This window comes from Pararge aegeria, chromosome 19, assembly GCF_905163445.1.
Source record: "Pararge aegeria chromosome 19, ilParAegt1.1, whole genome shotgun sequence".
NCBI lineage: Eukaryota > Metazoa > Arthropoda > Insecta > Lepidoptera > Nymphalidae > Pararge > Pararge aegeria.
Window position 1 is genome coordinate 983,546 of NC_053198.1, and position 19,795 is coordinate 1,003,340.

The window sequence follows — 19,795 nt, forward strand, 5'->3', positions numbered from 1 at the left end:
TACAAAATTCAAAATTCATTTATTTCAAGTAGGCCTAATATAAGCAATTTTGAAACGTCAAGTCTGTCTGTTTGTAGTGATTCTACCACCGGTTCGGAAGGCAGATTCTACCGAGAAGAAGCAGGCAAGAAACTCAGCAGTTGCTCTTTTCCAACATCAACAATTTACATTTTGCATTTTAACATTCATTTTTCTATCTTGTGAGAGCTGAAAGCGGAGCAGGATGCTTCCAAGCAACCTTGTCATTAAAAAATTCATCAATTGTATAGTAACCTCGCTGTAATAAATGTGTTTTAATTACAAATTCTTTAAACTTGTGCATTGGCAGGTCCAAAATCACCTACATGTACAAACATTATATTATATCCATTTTGTGTTATACCTATAATAGTACCTTAAACTTAAAAAGTCTATTCTGAGTCGCTCCTGTAGTACATAAGTAGAAGATTATAAGTTTTAATTTGCGATCATTATACCATTACTTAATAAACTTTTTCGTATTTGCTAATGATGGTAAACAACGATTATGTTGCTTTTTTGACGTGACTTATAATTCGATGGATATGGCTGCACGCACGAAAAAACGTATGCGGCGTTACCTCGCTCTGAGGCGTTCCATTCAAGGCTTGAAGTGCAAGCGAGAGCGCGGAACGAGCGACAAAGAGGCACAGTCGGCCTCCGCGTTTGATATCTGTCTCTCTCTTACTTGAGTGAGCGATGCGTCCGCGTGGACAGCTTCTATACAATAATACATTTACATGTTTTCGGCAAGGATGAAGTGCAGTGAAAAGTGAATGTGGTGTCAATGGTTTATATCAACGATAATATCTATCAAACAAATAAAATTAAAATTTTCTTTTGAAAAATGCAACCATTCCATCAGTATTTTCTTACGACGCTGTCACGTTCAACTATCGTCAGTAAGCCGACTTTACAGACAACAAATTTTTTTTTGTGGGGAAATAGTGTGAACTATGTTTTAAAAATATTAAACACGCATCACAGATACTTAGAAGTTTTGTTTTATTTGAACAAGCTGTCAAAATTAACATATACTATTATTTTGTATAGTTCGGCTTAAAATTTACAACCAGTGGTCAACTTTTTGAAAAGCTAAAGATTCCGAGCTACTCTTTTGATGTTATCTGTCCACCTAGTAGTGATCTAGAAGCGCTTATGTATTTGTATGGTTGAAACCTTGAACCCTGGCTAATTAATACATACATTACTTTCAAAGACGTGCCGTTAATCAAATTAGCGTACCATGTTGTGTGGATTAAGGATATGGGTTTAATATAACTGTCATACCTTCCTACCTTCTCCCTACCATCTTAAACTTCATAATCACTTACAGACAAGGAAATTTGCAGTCAAGGACTATCTGGCAGTCCATAAAAGCTTTCCTTGCAGCGAAATATAGGAGATCTATCAATCATCATCATCATCAAATCGACCGATTGACGTCCACTGCTGGACTTAGATCTGTTTGTAGTGCATTCCAAACTTCACGATTCTGAGCCGCTTGTATCCAGCGGCTCCCTATGACTCGTTTGATGGGGGTCCCACCTGATTTGGGGTCGACCAACGCTACGTTTACCGGTGCGGGGGTGCCACTCTAACACCATTATGTTCTATCACCATTATGTACTACCATTACGTTTTTCAAATAAAGTGAAGGTTTCCGTTTTGACCGTAGTTTAAAAATAAAATATACGCTACGTACACTGACGTAATGTAATACACTAACGCTACGCAATATACACTTATACGCTACGCTATATACGCTACGTACTATTATACGCTACGTTATTTAACATCGTTAAGGTATAATGTAAACGAGAACCGGAATGAAAATGTGTATTTACGGATTTAGTTTTCCTATAAATAATTATTACATATTAAATTATGAATGTTTTTGAGCTCAACAAAAATTAATTTATTGCGGTTCAATTCCACTCTACTAATTTTAACACTTTTATATTGAATTAAAAAAATAACCTATGTGCACAAAACATAACACATTTCTTCGCAAGTTTAATATGAAACACTCAACATAAACTCACATTATCACACGTTGAAACCGTGTCATAATTTTTTAATTAACATTAATGTAGGTACGCCCTTTCATAATTTTTCATTTACACCAACAGCTGCAGTAAATCAGCAAGTAATCTCAGCAAGGCATTATAAATAAAGTGTAATACGTTTAAATGCTACGTTTAATCATTAAGCTTCGTTAAAAGATCATTTAAGTAGGTACATCCATGATTGTAAAAGTCAAAGTCAAAGTCAAAAATTTCTTTATTTAAGGAGGCCCATAGGTGGCACTTTTAAAGCGTACATTAGAATTACACGGTAGTGAGATGATGGCGATAAACTTATCGTAAACTTAAAGCTACGAGGATTCCAAACGCGTCCTGGTCTAAGAAGAAGCCCACAACAAACTTAGCCGGGTGTTTTTTTTTGTTATCATCATTAACCGTTTTTTTTGTTATCACCATTTTTTTTTTTAATAAATAAATATACTACAACAATACACACATCAACAATACATACACATAAATACTTATAATATACAGATAAACACCCAGACACTGAAAAATATTCATGTTCATCACACAAACATTTTTCCAGTTGTGGGAATCGAACCCATGGCCTTGGACGCGGAAAGCAGGGTCACTGCCCACTGCGCCACTCGGCTGTCAGTCTTTATACATATTAATTGATGTCTATTAGTCAAACAATCACCGTCTTAATCTACTGTCACAATGCTATCTTCCTAGGTAATCGATCCAGTCAGCGAATCAGTCAATTAACTTTGCGATTTGTTAATTAAAGATTAACTTGTTAAACTGTTTATTTGAATTTATTAATACCTACATCCACTTGGAATGTTTATATTACGCTTGTTGTTTTGGCAAGCAGATCAAAATTCTGCGATTGATGACGTTTATAATTCGTTGAAATAAATTTCTCAAGCATACCAATTGTGTTGTGAAGTCTTATGTTTAAATTCAAATAAATATATTTATTACTGTCCGCCTTTGATTGGATCCAATAAATGTCAATTAGGTACATTTTGATTCTTCAGAATGAAAGTATCATAGGGCACCGATAGCATATTTCAAATTATACCTAAAATACTGAGGCTATCTTCATAGGATCAGAATGGCAGAAGCCGATAAAACACCCACGAAGTTCAAACTTTTGGACAATTCTTTTCATTCATGCCTTTAAATTCCACGCTGAGTGCAACATGTTTTCTCCATCCACTTAATTCTATTAGCTGTCATCTCACTATACACGCCGTTAACGAGCATACTATAATCCTCCACGCTTAGGTTAAGAACTAACAATCTAATCACAACTATTTCTTTCTTAACATATTCAAAATTAACTTTTCATTAGTTTCACCGATCAATCTCCTTCGTGCCTTCTCCATCTACAAGACATTGTCGTAGTACCTTGTGCTTGTTGTGTGTAGTTGGCACAGACCAAAGCCATAAACCATCCATCCATCTCTTAATTTGACTTCTTCTTCGTCCTTCCACGTTAATACTTAACATATACAAAAAAATACGCCAAATTTATCAATCCGATTATCGTCATCATCGAACCTACAAAAAGTCTGTTGTCGGCGGAGCGTTTAAACCTGCACTAAATGTTACATTAACAAAATTGTAGTGCAATGAATTATTACAGTTAATTAGATCAGCCTTTCAGCAACTGGACTTTATGTCTCTTTTAAAAAGCAATGCTACTCTGTTACTACTGGGCTACTGTTTTATGTGGCAGTATCACACTCGGCGCACGAGAGATCATAAAACATCGGTACGTGATCACTAGAACAATGTAGTTGGCGACAATGTACTTACGTAGGTACTAATTGTATAAGCCGCTGTAGGTTATATCACTTAAAAGTGTGTTTGAGTAGAGGGCAAAAAATTCAATAATATTTTACTATAGTAGAAAGTTATATGGTAAAAATGTTTCAAAGGGGTTTGTAAGTTTTTAAATGCGAAATGTAGGTAAGAGCTGCCGTTACATAGTTTTTGCATATGCAAATAGAGTATTACCTATCCAAAAAAATGAAATATATTAGAGAAGGTTGTTCCCAAAAATTAAATATTCTATATTACCAACACTAGGGCCAAAGAAAACATTATTTACTTATTTAAAATATTAAGTAAACTACATTATTTACTTGTAAATATTATTTACATTATATACAATACATTATTTACTTACGAATATGATTTATATATGTTTGATATGTTGATTCACCAGGTATTTATACTTGTATCAAAATATAAAAAGCAATGTAAGTGAATTTTCTATAGCGTGCAATACAAAAAGTCAGTACTAACACAAAAAACTAAAATAGCTTAATTATAAACTAACAAAACCGTGAAATATTTTCTGCAGCACACCGGTGACAAATTATACCGAACACGTAACACGAATACGCTTTAATAAAATATTAATTAACCCCGGTCTTACATTGGACACGGGAGTAGAGACGGCATTTTTTATTCTCTCCCCGGAAGCACCAAAATAAATAACTCTTGAACATTTTTCCTACTAATATTTCCAGCATAAACTATGCATGTGGCCCGTGAAAAATGAAGGTTGTGCAACATAAATTTTTCCTTTTACAACTTACGACAGTTGCGATGGCTTTATTTTGTCATGAGTGGAAATTATTACTGAAACTATATTTCAGTGACCTTTCGCGTCGCGAGAATGCTCTATTTGGCGATGTTTTGGCTAGAAATAAAACTAAGATTTACCAGCATATCTTAAACTGTTTTTAAATTAGTCAAGCAAAAAACCTAAAGTAACTCTTTGGCTTTTTGGGTCACAAGTTCCTGCGATGGCGTTCCCGAAAAACGGTTAGATTATCGTCCTTGTTTGAAAGGAAACATCGAGTAAGTTACAAAGAGCCGTTAAACATTAGCAGAACAAGACCGTGGAGCAAGGATTTATTAACGGTTCTTCTATAAAAAAATATTTGATTAGTTGCCCGAAGAATTGGATAGCCCATCGGGTAGGACTTCACTTTCGGTGGAGCGAGTTAGAATCCCGGCACGCACCTCTTACTTTTCTGAGGTAAGTGCGTTTACAGCAATTAAAATATCACTTGCTTTAATGGTAAAGTAAAACATCGTGAGGAAACTTACATACCTGAGAGTTCTCAGAGAGAGAGAGTGGTGGCCTCAACCCCGGAGACCGGAGACCTGTGCCATGTAGTGGGCCGGTAATGGATTGATTTGTTGAGAAGTGGATTTCACGAGAACAACTGAAAGTGTTTTTTTTTTCCTTCATGGATTTTTGTATAAATTAAAGAACCACCCATATTAACTAAAGACATCTTATAAAATCCAATTTTTTTCCTATGTAGTAAATGTGGTTTGATCATTCTAATGGTATTTATTAAACTACCGGATAACTCGCTCATTAATAACTACCTTTTAAAGCAGTTATTGGTCCGAAACAGGTATCTTAATTAAACATTCTAAGCAAAATCAACGACGCAGTGGTATTTTTTCGCCAAACTTCTTTATTAATCTTTACATTCTTAATCAAAGCATTCCAATTGTACTCCGTTGCTTTATTTCATCCTATATTAAATCGTATCGTCCATTATAAAGGCATGCGCATATTATGATGCAGTGCAAGTGCACATGGCGTCGACCGCGGCGCCGTGATTAATCGTCGAATTACCCGCGACACCTCCGCACACACACAAACGCACACAGTACACTCATATATTGTGCACAATTAAATTGTACTCATGACAATACTGTACAAACACCAGTTTTTTATTTGTATCTTTGCATCGCTGAAAATTGTAGAATTAATAATTTTTCAAATTATTTTTGAAGTGACAACTTCTTTAGGCACGTTAAGCACTGATTCATGGAACTTACGTCATCGTCACAAAACGCTTTACAAGAGCTATATGTAAACTGTGTATATATGTACGAGTATGTGTAGATTTAATTTCACTTTTTTGTGCAGTCCCCAAAGACTGGCCCGCATGTTTTGTCGAGATTGTAATTTTAACCCCGGACGCAAAAACGACGAGGTGTTATAAGTTTTATAACTCTCTCTCTCTCTCTCGCTCTGTGTGTGTGTGTGTCTCTCTGTGTGGCATCGTATTTCCCGAAAGAATGAACTGCAGCCCGCAGTGTTATTAGCTATGTTTGATGAAAATCGGTGCAATATGATATCGCGGATTTCATATTACCCGTGACTTGGATCGCGTGGAAAGCTCTATGGGTGGAATACCCATATGTTATTCTCTTACCTGTAAGTCAGATGTGCTTTAAGAAAATTATGGAGAACTCTTAAGGGTGCAGGTTTCCAATGTTTTCCGTTACCGGGGAAGCATGTGATATTTAATTGCTTATAAAGGCATAAACTAAATAATATGTACTGGAAAATTTAGAACGGACTCTTGATCCAACTCGGTTACCCCTAAAGACAACCACTAGGATATCACCACTTCAGTGTTGCAATCGCGTCACCCGTCGAATATATATCACTACACCATCTCCACTTTCCATTATGCAGAGCTTAAAACTTATTATATTATAGCTCGAAACAATTTATAATACATAATCTCCTGGGACGCGCTCGGAAAATATATTCACGCTAAGAGTATTACAGTTGGGAACGGTTAGATGACTTTAATACATTCTGAAATTCTGTTACATTCGATAATTTAACCTGCATGAGTTATCTAATTAGATATACGTGGGTGTGAAAAAAACGCGATGTAGGTGACATCTGTATATATGAAAAGTGTGTAACTCTTTGACTCGTACATGGGTTTTTACTGCCTCGAGTTCTAATGTTTTCAAATTACCCGGGACAAACCTTTTAAAATCTTCTTATGACTTGCAGAGAACGTCATGCATTTGGTCCACGTTATCATGATAACAATTGGAGCAGCATGGAGGGTGTCTGCTCTACAACGCCCTCTTCAATGAGAAAGGACTGACTCGGCATTGGAGCATTCATTCTCCCAATAAAGGGTCCCTCCCTTTATTGGGTGTAGTTTTTTTTTTATTGTGTGGTGTGGTTTTATTGTGGCGCGGTTCTCCAAGGCGCAGGGGTTCCCATGAGGATTCATGGGAACCCCTGCGCCTCGGAGAACCGCGCCGATCCTCCAATATCTCTGGTAAATGGGCAATGGGAACGCTATCGGAATCTTATTATTTTTGACGTGACAACGTCTTATAATTCTTCGATGGAGCCGGCTGCACGCACGAAAAAACACGACATATGCGGCGTTACCTCGCTCTGAGGCGTTCCATTTAAGGCTTGAAGTGCAAGCGAGAGCGCGGAACGAGCGACAAAGAGGCACAGTCGGCCTCCGCGTTCGACATCTGTCTCTCTCCTACTTGAGTGAGCGATGCGTCCGCGTGGACTTCTATACAATAATACATTTACATGCTTTCGGCAAGGACGAAGTGCAGTGAAGAGTGAATGTGGTGTCAATTGTTTGTAGCAACGATAATATCTATCAAACAAATAAAATTAAAATTTTCTTTTGAAAAATGCAACCATTCCATCAGCCGACTTCACAGACAACCAATTTTTTTTTAATTATTATTTACTATTTGATCATTATTTTTATCATTATATGACTATACTTGGACTGTGACATAACTGACTTGACTTGACTTGACTAGATATATATAACTAATAACCTATTACCTTATACATTGTTAAAAACCACTAGCTTGATCTCTAGGGCGCGGGGCTGATTAACGCTAGTTTCAGAAAAACGCATAATTATTTCTTGTCTAAACTCGTTATCCGAAGTCCGCTAACCAATCAACGTAGCAGCTCTTAAGCTGCACTAACTATTATCTAAGCATCATCTTTTGCTAAATTAATATTTAATATTATGAAGGGGAAAGGTTATTTTTTGTTTGTTTGCACCAAATAGCCCGGACTTATTTTAACCATTTTTTTTATACTATTAGAAAGCTATTTTATCCAAAAGAAACATAGACATGTTTTATTTCAGTAGCAATTTCAGGCGAAAATAACATTATTTCTAATACAAGCCAGAAGAAAAAAAAACGTGTGTGTACTTATTATGTACACGCGACAGACAGGATAAAAATATTTTCAAAATTTTTATTCTTCGTTTGTAGAAAAAACTACTTTAACAATAGAAAAAGGTATATCATACATTTTAAGATTTATTGTAACGCATTATCTAGTTATCTCATTATCGGAAAACTAAGTTTCAACATTACAATTTGAGATTATTGTTTGTACAATTGAATCAATTAAATCACAGGAATGAGCCCTCAGACTTTGACTATTCAAAGTGTACAGGGTCAAACATTTTATTGAAAAACAAAATTGTTGACTATAGCAAACTTCAGGGTGTCGGTTTTTCGTGAAGATGTGCGTGAAAATTTACACTCATAATTTTTTCCCTAACGCGCCAAAAGAAGTATAACTTCAAAAATGCTACCCAACTGCTATATCTGCGTTCGCGGAATAAATTAATAATGGAATAGAAAATTGTTGTCAGAAGTGGGATTGTCTGGAAGCTTATGAAATCTAAATAAGATCTCACTAGGTGCAATAAGCCGCACCGGCAACAACTTGACCGCCTGCTGCGTCATCAGTAAGCCGTCATGCTTTGTGACACAGCGGCAGTGTGACAGATCGCCGCATTTGTAACCCGTCGCGCCTGTATCGCACACCTGTTGTGAGCGATACTGTGGCATCGTTATATCAATCAGCTCACCACAAAGACATTTCCTTGTATGCCTTAGCACGTTGGCTGCCATAAGCATTACCGGCGAGATTTTTTTGGGCGGCTATGTGATTCCGCACATAGCTAGTTAATTAGGATATGGCTGAAACTATTTTAATTCGGAAGGTAACCCATACGCTGTACTAAGTTGGTAACAGGTGGATAATGATAATTCATTCATTCATTCATGAGTATTGTCTGTGAGATCCGCCGAATCATGTCGAGTCATCTTGATGACTTTCCAGTATGCAGTTGCGTTTCTATATGCAGTATATATATATCGATATATCGGTTTGATAACCGAATATACTATTTACTTCATAATTTCAACCCACTACTGGCCCGGATCTCCTCCCACAATCAGAAGGGGTTAATGACGTATTCTACCAGCTGTTAGCAGCTGCTGCTAGCCTGAAAGTTCTCTGTAATGATCACAAAGGTGTATGGAGTCCATTAACCCGCACTAGACTAACCTAGCCTCACGATTATTCCTTTCATCGTTGAAGCAAGTGATATTTTCATTGCTTACAAAAGATAGAGGTGTGTGCTGGAATTCGAAGTCGGTCCCCCTGAAGTGAAGTCGAAGTCCTATCCACTGAGCTTCCACTTCTTCTTCCTATTTACTTGTTATCAGCAAATATAGGAAGCTATATATCATGCCCTACTCGAGGTAAAAACTCTCTTTTATAATTACGTTGCTAATAAAATGCATTATTTTACAAAAGACTTTTATATGTTCTTCGTTTAGTACTAGAGTGTTTATTTTCTTGTGAAATATATTTTAGGTAATTTTTTTGTCTTAACTTATCTTACCAGATGCATGAGCATTCTATTGTAATCGTCGTATGTGGCCTAGAAGTAATGTTTTGTATTTTATAAGAATGTCAGACAACAGCCCAATATTTTAACATGGCCTATTGACTCTCTGCTACGAGTATAAGCCCACCAACCTTCATTAGTGTAGCATGGTCAATTTCATTTCTATATCCCTTGTTCATACGACAACATGACTGGGTCCACCAGTGGAGTGTAAATGTAATAAAAATTATAGTTTGACTGTTACAAAAACGTGTAACGAAACTTATATTCCATCCCATAAATACCAGTAATATTGCAATTTGTAACGGAAACCCAGCAATTTTCAACTTTTAGTGCACTCATATATTTTCCGAGCGAGTCCTGTGGGAACGCCTAGATTAATTACAACATAATATTGCATTAGGGAGTACCTATTTTTCGGTAGGTTTAGATGATTTCGTTTCTGTGACAAATGTGTGGAAATTAGTGCGACAATGATTTAAAGTCAAAGTTAAAGTCAAAGTCAAAAATATCTTTATTCAAGTAGGCCCACAGATGGCACTTTTGATGCGTACATAATAAGAACCATACGGTAGTGAGATGATGGCGATAACCACATTCGTAAACTTAAAACTAAATCTACGAGGGTTCCAAACGCGTCCTGGTCTAAGAAGAAGCCCACAACCAACTTAGCCGGGTGTTTTTTATTTATTTAACAGTTTAAAGTTTTTGTGGACTGAAATCATTTCAAAAATATTAAGTAATTAACATCCCCACTCCTATTACTAGCTTACTTACGAGTATTGCCTGTCTTTAATCGTTTGCGCAACGCACGCATCCGAAGCTCTGAAAGGGTTCATTAATTTTTCCCATTTTAAAAGATTTGATTTTCCGCTCCTTTTGGTTGTAGCGTGACGTCATATAGCCCATAGCCTTCCTCAATAAATGGACCATATATTACAAAAAAACCCAAGTCCAGCGTGGTCAACCAAAAAAAAACTATTTAGCTGTAATATTAGTATAGAAGTAAAAATACTTGTATTTTAGCTAGTGATAGAGTTAGTATTTTCACTCTTTAGGTCGATCAAACACAAGAAGACTTTCCCAATTCAAACCAGTAGTTTCTGAGATTAGCGCCTTCAACCAAACAATCAGCTTCATACTATTAGTATAGAAGTATCGATACTCGTATTTCACTTAACAATTGAGTACGTATTTTTACTCATTACGACAATGCAACTCAAAAAGATTTGTAAAATTCGAACCAGTAGTTCCAGAGATTAGTGCGTTGAACCAAACATAATAATAAATATACAAAATAAATAAATAAATATACTCTATCGAGCCCCAAAGAAAGCGTAGCTTGTGTTATGAGTACTAAGATAACTGATGAATACTGTTATGAATATAATAAACTTAAATTTTTATTATATATCTACAGATCATAAACACTCTGACACTGAAAAACTTTCATATTCATCACACAAACATTTTTCAGTTGTTGGAATCGATCTCCTAACCTAGGAATCAGAAAACAGGGTCGCTGCCTCTGCGCCAATAGGCCGCCAAACTCTTCAGCTTTATAATATTAGTATAGATATTAGTATAGAAGTATAATATTAGTAAAAATATTAGTATAGAAGTATAATATTAGTATAAATATAGGTACTCGTATTTCTAGTTAGCAAATGAGTTAGTGTTTTCACTCCTTAGTTCGATGTACAGTCGCTCTCATGGCAACAGCTTGAACAATAACTACGCTTGAGTCAGATAACAGCTCAAGTCGAGGTACTACGCTGTATAATGGATAACAGCTACTGTAAATTTACAGCTGAGCTGCTGTTTGTAAACTAGGAACAGCGAGTATTCGGGTTGGTTTAAAGTTTAGAATTTATTTCTCAAGAAGAAGATAATAATAGAGTTATAATGTTTTTTTTATTCAACGCAATAACTTTGCTTTGGACAGAAATGATATCAGTCTGTATCCTCCTTTAATTAGAATTCCTAGATATATGAAGTAATTAATCTAGATAATCTCGCGGGACGCCCCGGAAATATATGCATGAGCTAAGAATTACGAGAGTATAATATGAAATTGTAAGGTACCATATTGTAGTTATATTTTTGCCCCTGGCGCTAAGACAGAGGTTATGAGTTAAACCGTTGGATAGTTTGGCCATGAGTTTTTGCATTACGAACGTATTGATGTGTCTGTGTGTGTGTGGCATCTTTTTTCCCAAACGGATAAACCGATTTTGATTTTGTTTTTTTTTTAATGCTATGTGTAAGCTATGTTTGATGAAAATTGCACACTAGGTACGTATTTTTCACAACCCCAAATGGGAAAAAATGTAAGGTCTAGTAGAATACTATAAATTGTGACAAATGAAAATCCAAAATGGCCGCCACCAAAAAATTACGAATTAAATCATTTTTCACAAGTCCATCAATATGAGTATCATATGTAAAAGCTTGACCATTTAAATAATATACTATATTTAAAGTCGTGTTTGTTTTAATTTACTAAAGAAGACAGATTGTGTGGAGTATATTATTTTCAAATATTCTCACAGAATCAATCCTTACGTGGGTGAAACTGTCGGGCGCAGCTGGTTATAGATGAATATATGCATAAAAAACTCTATTTCACAGCGAAAAATAAAAAGACAGGTAACTAAATTATTGAACTTACATAGAGTGTAAGGGCGGATATTCAGATTATCTCTGATTGTGATCACTTACAGGCAACCGTTAAGGAAACGGAGAACAAAAGTCAAAATGTTTGGTACACAGACAGAAAAGAAAACAACCATACAGTAAACTTACGTAAACTTATATACACTTTAATGAACAACTCAAACAGATGCATTATTTATACATTTTTTACTTTATAAATAGGCTGGGGCGTGCATTGAATCCGACAGAGTATAAAATTAAGAGGTTTTTATTTATTTAATTCCTTTAATGGCATTAAAACGGGCCAGCCCCACTATCTCGCCTGTGACACTGCAGTCGCATACTCTTATACGGGACAGATAACGTTCTGACAAATTGGCGGATTTTTGAGCTTCAGGGTTCCTCTGCGAAATATACAACGTGTAAATGAAAAAGGAAATAATACTTCACAGGATTTAGAGTTACATTATGTGTCTGAGAGTTATCTGCCAAACCGACAAACCAAAAGTTTTTTAGTTAACCACTGCCACTTTCACTGAAAGAAATCTGATACAGCCCTAACATCATATGCAGAATTAAAATCATGTTACTCCTGTCACATTATTAGGTACGCGTCACGGAGCGTAAGCTTTATGCCCGTGTCGGTCTTTATCTTCAATAGGGTTGTACTAAGTAAACCCCTAGAATGTTTTGAATTCGTTTTTATGTAAAAATTAAATATGCTTCTTTTGATTTTTTTTTTTACAGGGCGATTCTGTATAAAATATACTTATGCATCATTCAGATTTAATTCGTAATTCGGTAACACGTCGTATATGTAACGTGTAAATGAAGAATGAGACTGAGAACATATCGATTCTGGCTGACGCAAAGCTGCAAACCGAATAAAGCAATGAAGCATAATATATATATAAATAATAAGATCGCAGTTTTGGCACCCGATTGGCGTGTGGGCAACGATTCTGCTTTCTGAGCTAAGGCCGTGGGTTTGATTCCCACAACTGGAAAATGTTTGTGAGATAAACATGAATATTTTCAGTGTCTGGGTGTTTATCTGTATATTATAATTATTTATGTGTAGTTAATAAAAATATTCATCCGCTATCTTAGTACTCGTAACACAAGCTACGCATACTTTGGGGCTAAATAGCGATGTATGCATTGTCGAAGTATTTATAAAGTAAATATATTTATGCGACTTGAAGGTTAATCTGAATAAGTTATAAAACTCATAAGATTCAATTGTATTTGTCAAGTTGACCTATCTCGGTAACTCAAGTCCTTCTACAGTGACATTCCCTGCCCGTAACAAATATGTGATAATGTAAATGAATACACTTTCATTGTAAACCACATTGGGCGACCTGATCGCTACATAGCGATCTCTTCCAGGCGACCGATGTATTGTATATCAAATATATTATAATATCTAAGAAGCGGTGATAGCCCAATGACTAGGACTTTGACTTCACTAATCTTTGAGTTGTCTCTCAATAAGTTCAAAGTTTATATAAAACGTAAGCTTACAGAAAAATCCTATTATAACATTAAGGATTATTTAAACGATAAAAAAGCTTGGGTGTGAATTGCTCTAGCTTCATAGCTTGATTTAAATTTACTGGAAGATGGTGATAACAAAAAAAAAATTTACCGTTTTAATTTAAAGTTTGTTGTGGGCTCTTCTTAGACCAGGGCGCGTTTGGAACCCTCGTAGCTTTCGATTTAAGTTTGCGAACAAAGTTATCACCATCCCTTTACAATTATGTAAACAAATATGTATGAACGCTTCATTAGTGCCTGTGATAGGCCTACATGAATAAAGAAATTTGAATTTGAATTTGAATTTCACTTTCGGGTTGCCGAGTTCGAATCCCAGCTATAACTTTTCTAAGTTTTATGCGTCTTAAGCTATAAAAATATCAAACAGTGTAAGATACCTGCATACCTAAGATTTCTCCATAATGTTTTCACAGGCGTGTGGAATCCACCAATCCGCACTGGGCCAGCGTGGTGGACTACGGCCTAAACCCTTCACATTGTGGGAGGTGACCCGTGCCATGGTTTATATGGTTATGGTGATAATGATGAGGATACGTGTGTGTGTATAGATTATAATAATAATTAGCTTGTAAAGAACTCAGAACACCTATACATGGGGAAGATTCGTGCTTGCACGACAACGTGGCTGTTTTAAATGGTCAGTTATTAATAAACGTCGAGAGATAGTGGCACGTCCGGAACGAAGTAAATGATGTATCGGCGACTGGTAATTAATCGTGACAGTTTTATTACATCCAAAGCGATGTATGTGACAAAAAGTTATTTTTACAAATGATCTATATGGGTCCAATACGTATAAAGTTATTTTATATATTTTGTTTATAAAAAGTTCTGATAATGTAGTTGGACTGAAGCTATGTTTCAAAAATCCCTACTAATATTATAAAAGTGAATTTAAGATAGTTTATTACGCTTTCACGCAAATACTACTAAACCGATCATCATGAAACTTTGTACACATATTCCTGAAGGTATTAGAAGTAATATAGGATGCTTTTATCCCGAAAGTGTTCGACGATTTTATACCAGGCTTAGCTATTCTAAATACATATAGTGCTGCCACATTTATGAGGCACATTTCTTTCGAAAAACAAAAACAAAAGTGGACGAAGTCGTGGGCAACAGCTAGTATCATATAAATAAGGCGCCTAGTGTTTAGAGCGTTCATACTTAAGACTCCTCCATAATGTTCCCAAAGGTGTGTGAAGTCTACTAATCGGCATTTGGCCATCGATGGATTATGGCCTAAACCCCTCTCATGCTGAGAGAAGACCCGTGCCCTGTTGTGATGATGCAACTTTATCTTTTATCACCCCAACTCAAATTTTAATCTTCTGCGTTTGATTTTATTTTTTGATGTGGCATTAAACTTAGTTGTAGTTCTAAAAAGTATATATACAAAAATACCTCTATAGTACTAAAATAATTATTTAAATCGGTTATAATTTGTCGGAGCTATGGTGTAAAATCGTCAAACACTCATCCCCTCTCCCAAAGGAAGGAGCTTAATGTCGGGATAAAAAGTATTTATTATATTATTTCTAACACTTCCAAGAATATGTGTACAAAGTTTCATGAGGATCGGTTAAGTAGTTTTTGCGTGAAAGCGTAACAAACAAACTTACATTGACATTTATAATATTAGTTGGGATAAACATAAGGTTTTATACTAACGCAGAGAAAATAACAGAGAAATAAAATGATATGATTTGTTATTGTACATTAGGAAGAGTGGTGGTTGTAAAAGTATTGCAAATTCTTGACTTAATTTTACTCATTCGAGATTTATGCCGACCTCTCCAGCGCAGCGGCGAGCGCTGTGGTTTTAGATAGGGGGGTCCCGGGTTAGGTTAGGTAGGGGCAATTTCACGAAAAAAAGAAAAAAAAAGGTAGGGGCAATTTGTGAATTTATGATTTCTCAATTTACTCTTTCCTGGTTCGGAAAGCTACGGCCGAGGCTTGTTACCACCCTACCGACGAAGCTAAGCGATTTAGCATTCCATTGCGATGACACGTACAAAACGATCAGAGGTATGGGTTTAATATAACTGCCATAACCCTAATAGGTTAGCCAGTTACCATCTTAGACTGCATTTACTTACCCAGAGAGCAAGAGCAAAACTTATAGTGAAATAAAAAAAAATGCCGCTAGTAAAGTCTCATCAGCTAAACTTATACTCCTTCTTCTAGAAACCTGATATTTGCCGCAGTTTTCAATTTTAAATTACTTTCCTTCCGACTCCCGCTCTAAAAGCATACTTTTCAAGTCGTAAAATTCTCATGGCGAAAAACTCAAAAGAAAAGTACTTCATTTAGCATATTTCATACACTAGGTTTTGTTCATTCAAGATTGTGGGAAACAGAAAAGTTTTCATGAAACTAAATTAAACGTCAAGCCAGACAATAAACATGTGCGGCATAATTAACAATACACACGACTTAGAGGCGCGTGCAGACGGGCGTTCAAAGAAACGTTTCAAAATATTTAAATGGATAAAATCTATTTAAGCGACATCCAAAAATGAATTGATCAAATACAATAAGTTTTGTCAATATTTTTAAAACTTTTTTTGTAAATCTCATGAAAGCGACGGCGTATATAATAGTGCGACTAAAATAATTAAAACATAAAGTACGAAATAACAACATGGGATACTTAAATACCATAAAGATAACACTTAATATTTAAATTGGAAGATAAATGTCACTGACAGCTGAGAGCGATAGACAACGAAACACGTTTATCGATCATCTATCGTCTATGGTAAAAAGCAATGTGGCAATCGATAGGGTACCATCAGTCACCATAAAGGGTACCAAAATATGTCATGACATATTTTTGATATCTACGAGTATTGCGTGAAGTCTACACTCTTAATATAATATAGGCCTGTTTTTAGATAGGCCTGTTAGTTAGTTTTTTTATATCATTTTTTGTATAGAAATGTAAGAGGTTTTTTTTTTCCCCTGTTCTTAGCAAAGGTGTGCAGCAAACGATTTATCCCAAAAACCACTAGGAATGGGAGAGGAAGTTATTCGTGGAGGTTAAATGAGGCTTTAACTTTATCATCATCATCATATCATCATAACTTTCACTGCTGGACATATATATTATATATATTTCGTAGGCAGTTTCGGATACCACGGTCTTGAGTCGCTCGAGAATAAAAATTGATGGATCGTGGTAGGTCTACCAACGCTGAGTTTACCGATGTGAGGTCGCCGTATTTGCGTAGCGTGCTACGTAGCTATATTTCATTTATTCTACAGGAAATAATAGTTTGAGTTAAGATACTTATGTTGATTTTGAAGCCCCTGCCCAGCCAGCCAAAAACGCTCGTCTGAGAGCCCACCTCTACATAAATATAATATTATGAGCTAACTTGGTCAAAGCACCGCCATTGCATTTTGTAAGATGAATTGTATTCTTTTGCATGATGAAAATGAGAATGAAAATCTGGTATTTCCATACTAAATCCTTTAGCTTTAAATAACATAGCCTTAACATTTTATTTTTCTGATCCAGTTCTGATGGTATGGTCTTGACTCTTGACGCTTTGGCTACTACTAGACAGGGTGTTAAGACACTTTGTTTTATAATAATAATAAATATTAATAAATAAATGCTTTTAATTCAGGCCAAATACCCATATGACAAAAATGACAAAAATTAAAACAAAAATACAAAAAATACTCTGAAAATAATACAAAAAATTCAAAATTCAAAATTCATTTATTTCAAGTAGGCCACTTTTGAAACGTCAGTGTAGTGACTCTACCACCGGTTCGGAAGATTCTACCTAAGAGATTCTACCGAAAAGAAGCCGGCAAGAAACTCAGCAGTTGCTCTTTTCCAATATCAACAATTTACATTTTACATTTTAAAACTCATTTTTCTATCTTGTGAGAGATGAAAGCGGAGCCGGATGCTTCCAGGCAACCTTGTCATTAAGAAATTCATCAATTGTAAAATAACCTCGCTGTAATAAATGTGTTTTAACACATTCTTTATTATTATTATTCTTTCAGACATGCAGGTTGCGTCTCGATGTTTTCCTTCACCGTTTAAAAGCAATTTTGACTGACATATGCACGACTTCTCCTCATTAACGATCTTGCCAAATTAGCTTGCATACTAGAGAAACGCTATGAATACTAATTTATTTTTATATTCTAAGGCTTTTTTGAAAATAAACTGTCCCTGCGGGATTTTTTATTAACCGTCATCAAAAGTGGATGGAGTCTCGGGCGGCAGCTAGTAGGAAATAAAAAGCCACTTATAGGTCGCCTGAGTAAACTTTCGAAACAAAAGGTTCCAAAAGCGCTTTTCTGGCGGAACGGAACCAGTAGCGTTTTACATTAATTACCACAATACAATCCACATTTTGTAGTATTACTTATGATACACACGTACGCACTCTTTAAACAACATTTTGAAACGGGTATGTTATCAATAAAATAGGATAAGTCAATTTTATATCAATTACTATTATAATATAAGTATTGCCCCCCTAAATCCTACTTTACGTCCGAGCTGAACATCTTGCCACGTGGGGGGCGGACACGCGTACAATCAAAACTTACGCGGCTAACAAAGTAGGTGACCCATGAACATGGAGCAACGTATTAATGGAAAACGTATAGGACCGCTTCCCGGGGGCGATCGCCGGGGCACGTCTGGAGCTGACGCTGGACGTTCCAGCATGCAAACCGTCAGTGACTCCTTGCTGAACAGGCGGGCGGGAGTCGGGGAACCCGAAAATAGTACAGCCGGTATAAGGGATGGGGAGGGAACAGATGATGTTTTGCAGGATAGGGCTTCGCCCACAAATTCTGTCGGCTCATCTGTATCGACCACGACTAAGATAAGCGATGATAAAAGAAGAGAGTGGTCAACAGAAGAAATTTTAGAATTAATGTATTGTTACTATAAATCACGATTAGAAGGACCCGGATATATAGGCAGATTGCAACAACTTTTTACAGAAAGAAACCCTGAAAACCCTAAAATTCATAAATTTAATGGAAACACTTTGTCGAATCAGGCACGTAGGATTTTAAAACAGAATGTTATATCACAAGAACTTTCATATAGAGTACAAAAACAAGCAGAAAGCCCTATGGTAGTAGATAACCCTGAACCAATTTCAAACGACGAACTTATCAATACACCAATACAAACAGCCAGTACAAGTGACATACAATACACACAAGAACAATTAGAAACAATAGATCAATTGACGAGGAATATAGAAGTAAGCGAGGACCAGAATCCATTAATAATGCATTTTCTACAAACATTAGCTGAAACGAAAGAGACCCATATTCAAGAACGTTTAATTTTACCTAAAGCTAAAATTAATAAACAATTTATAGCAAATTTAAATACTTTAAATACATATTTCCCTAACTTATTAATCACAATAGTATTCGCGAAATAAATAATATAATATATGCAACAGCTAAAAGGCTTATTATAAACAATAAACAAATACCTTTTACACCTGGAAATACTAGAAAGTTAAAACACGATCCACCATGGAAAAAAAGAATACATAGTAAGATAGAAAAACTTAGAAGAGAATTAGGACAGTTAATAGGAATAGATAGAGGAATTAGCACACGTAAGATGTTGAAAATTAAAGAAAAACTATATACTAAATACAATATTCAAAATGATAGTGATCACAATAATATAGCTGAAATTATTAAACAAAAAATTAAAGCTTTAGCAGGAAGAATTAAGCGATATGTAGATATTAATAATAAAAAAGAACAAAATAAATTATTTAATGTTAATCAACATAGTTTCTATAGAAGTTTGGGAAATAATATTAGTAAAGATATCAAGGTACCAACTAAAGAAGCAGTAGAAGAATTCTGGACAATTTTATCGAGCCCCATAGAAGATAATAATAAAGCCAAATGGATTAAAGAAATAGAAATTTCATCAAATGAGGTTCAAACAACTGA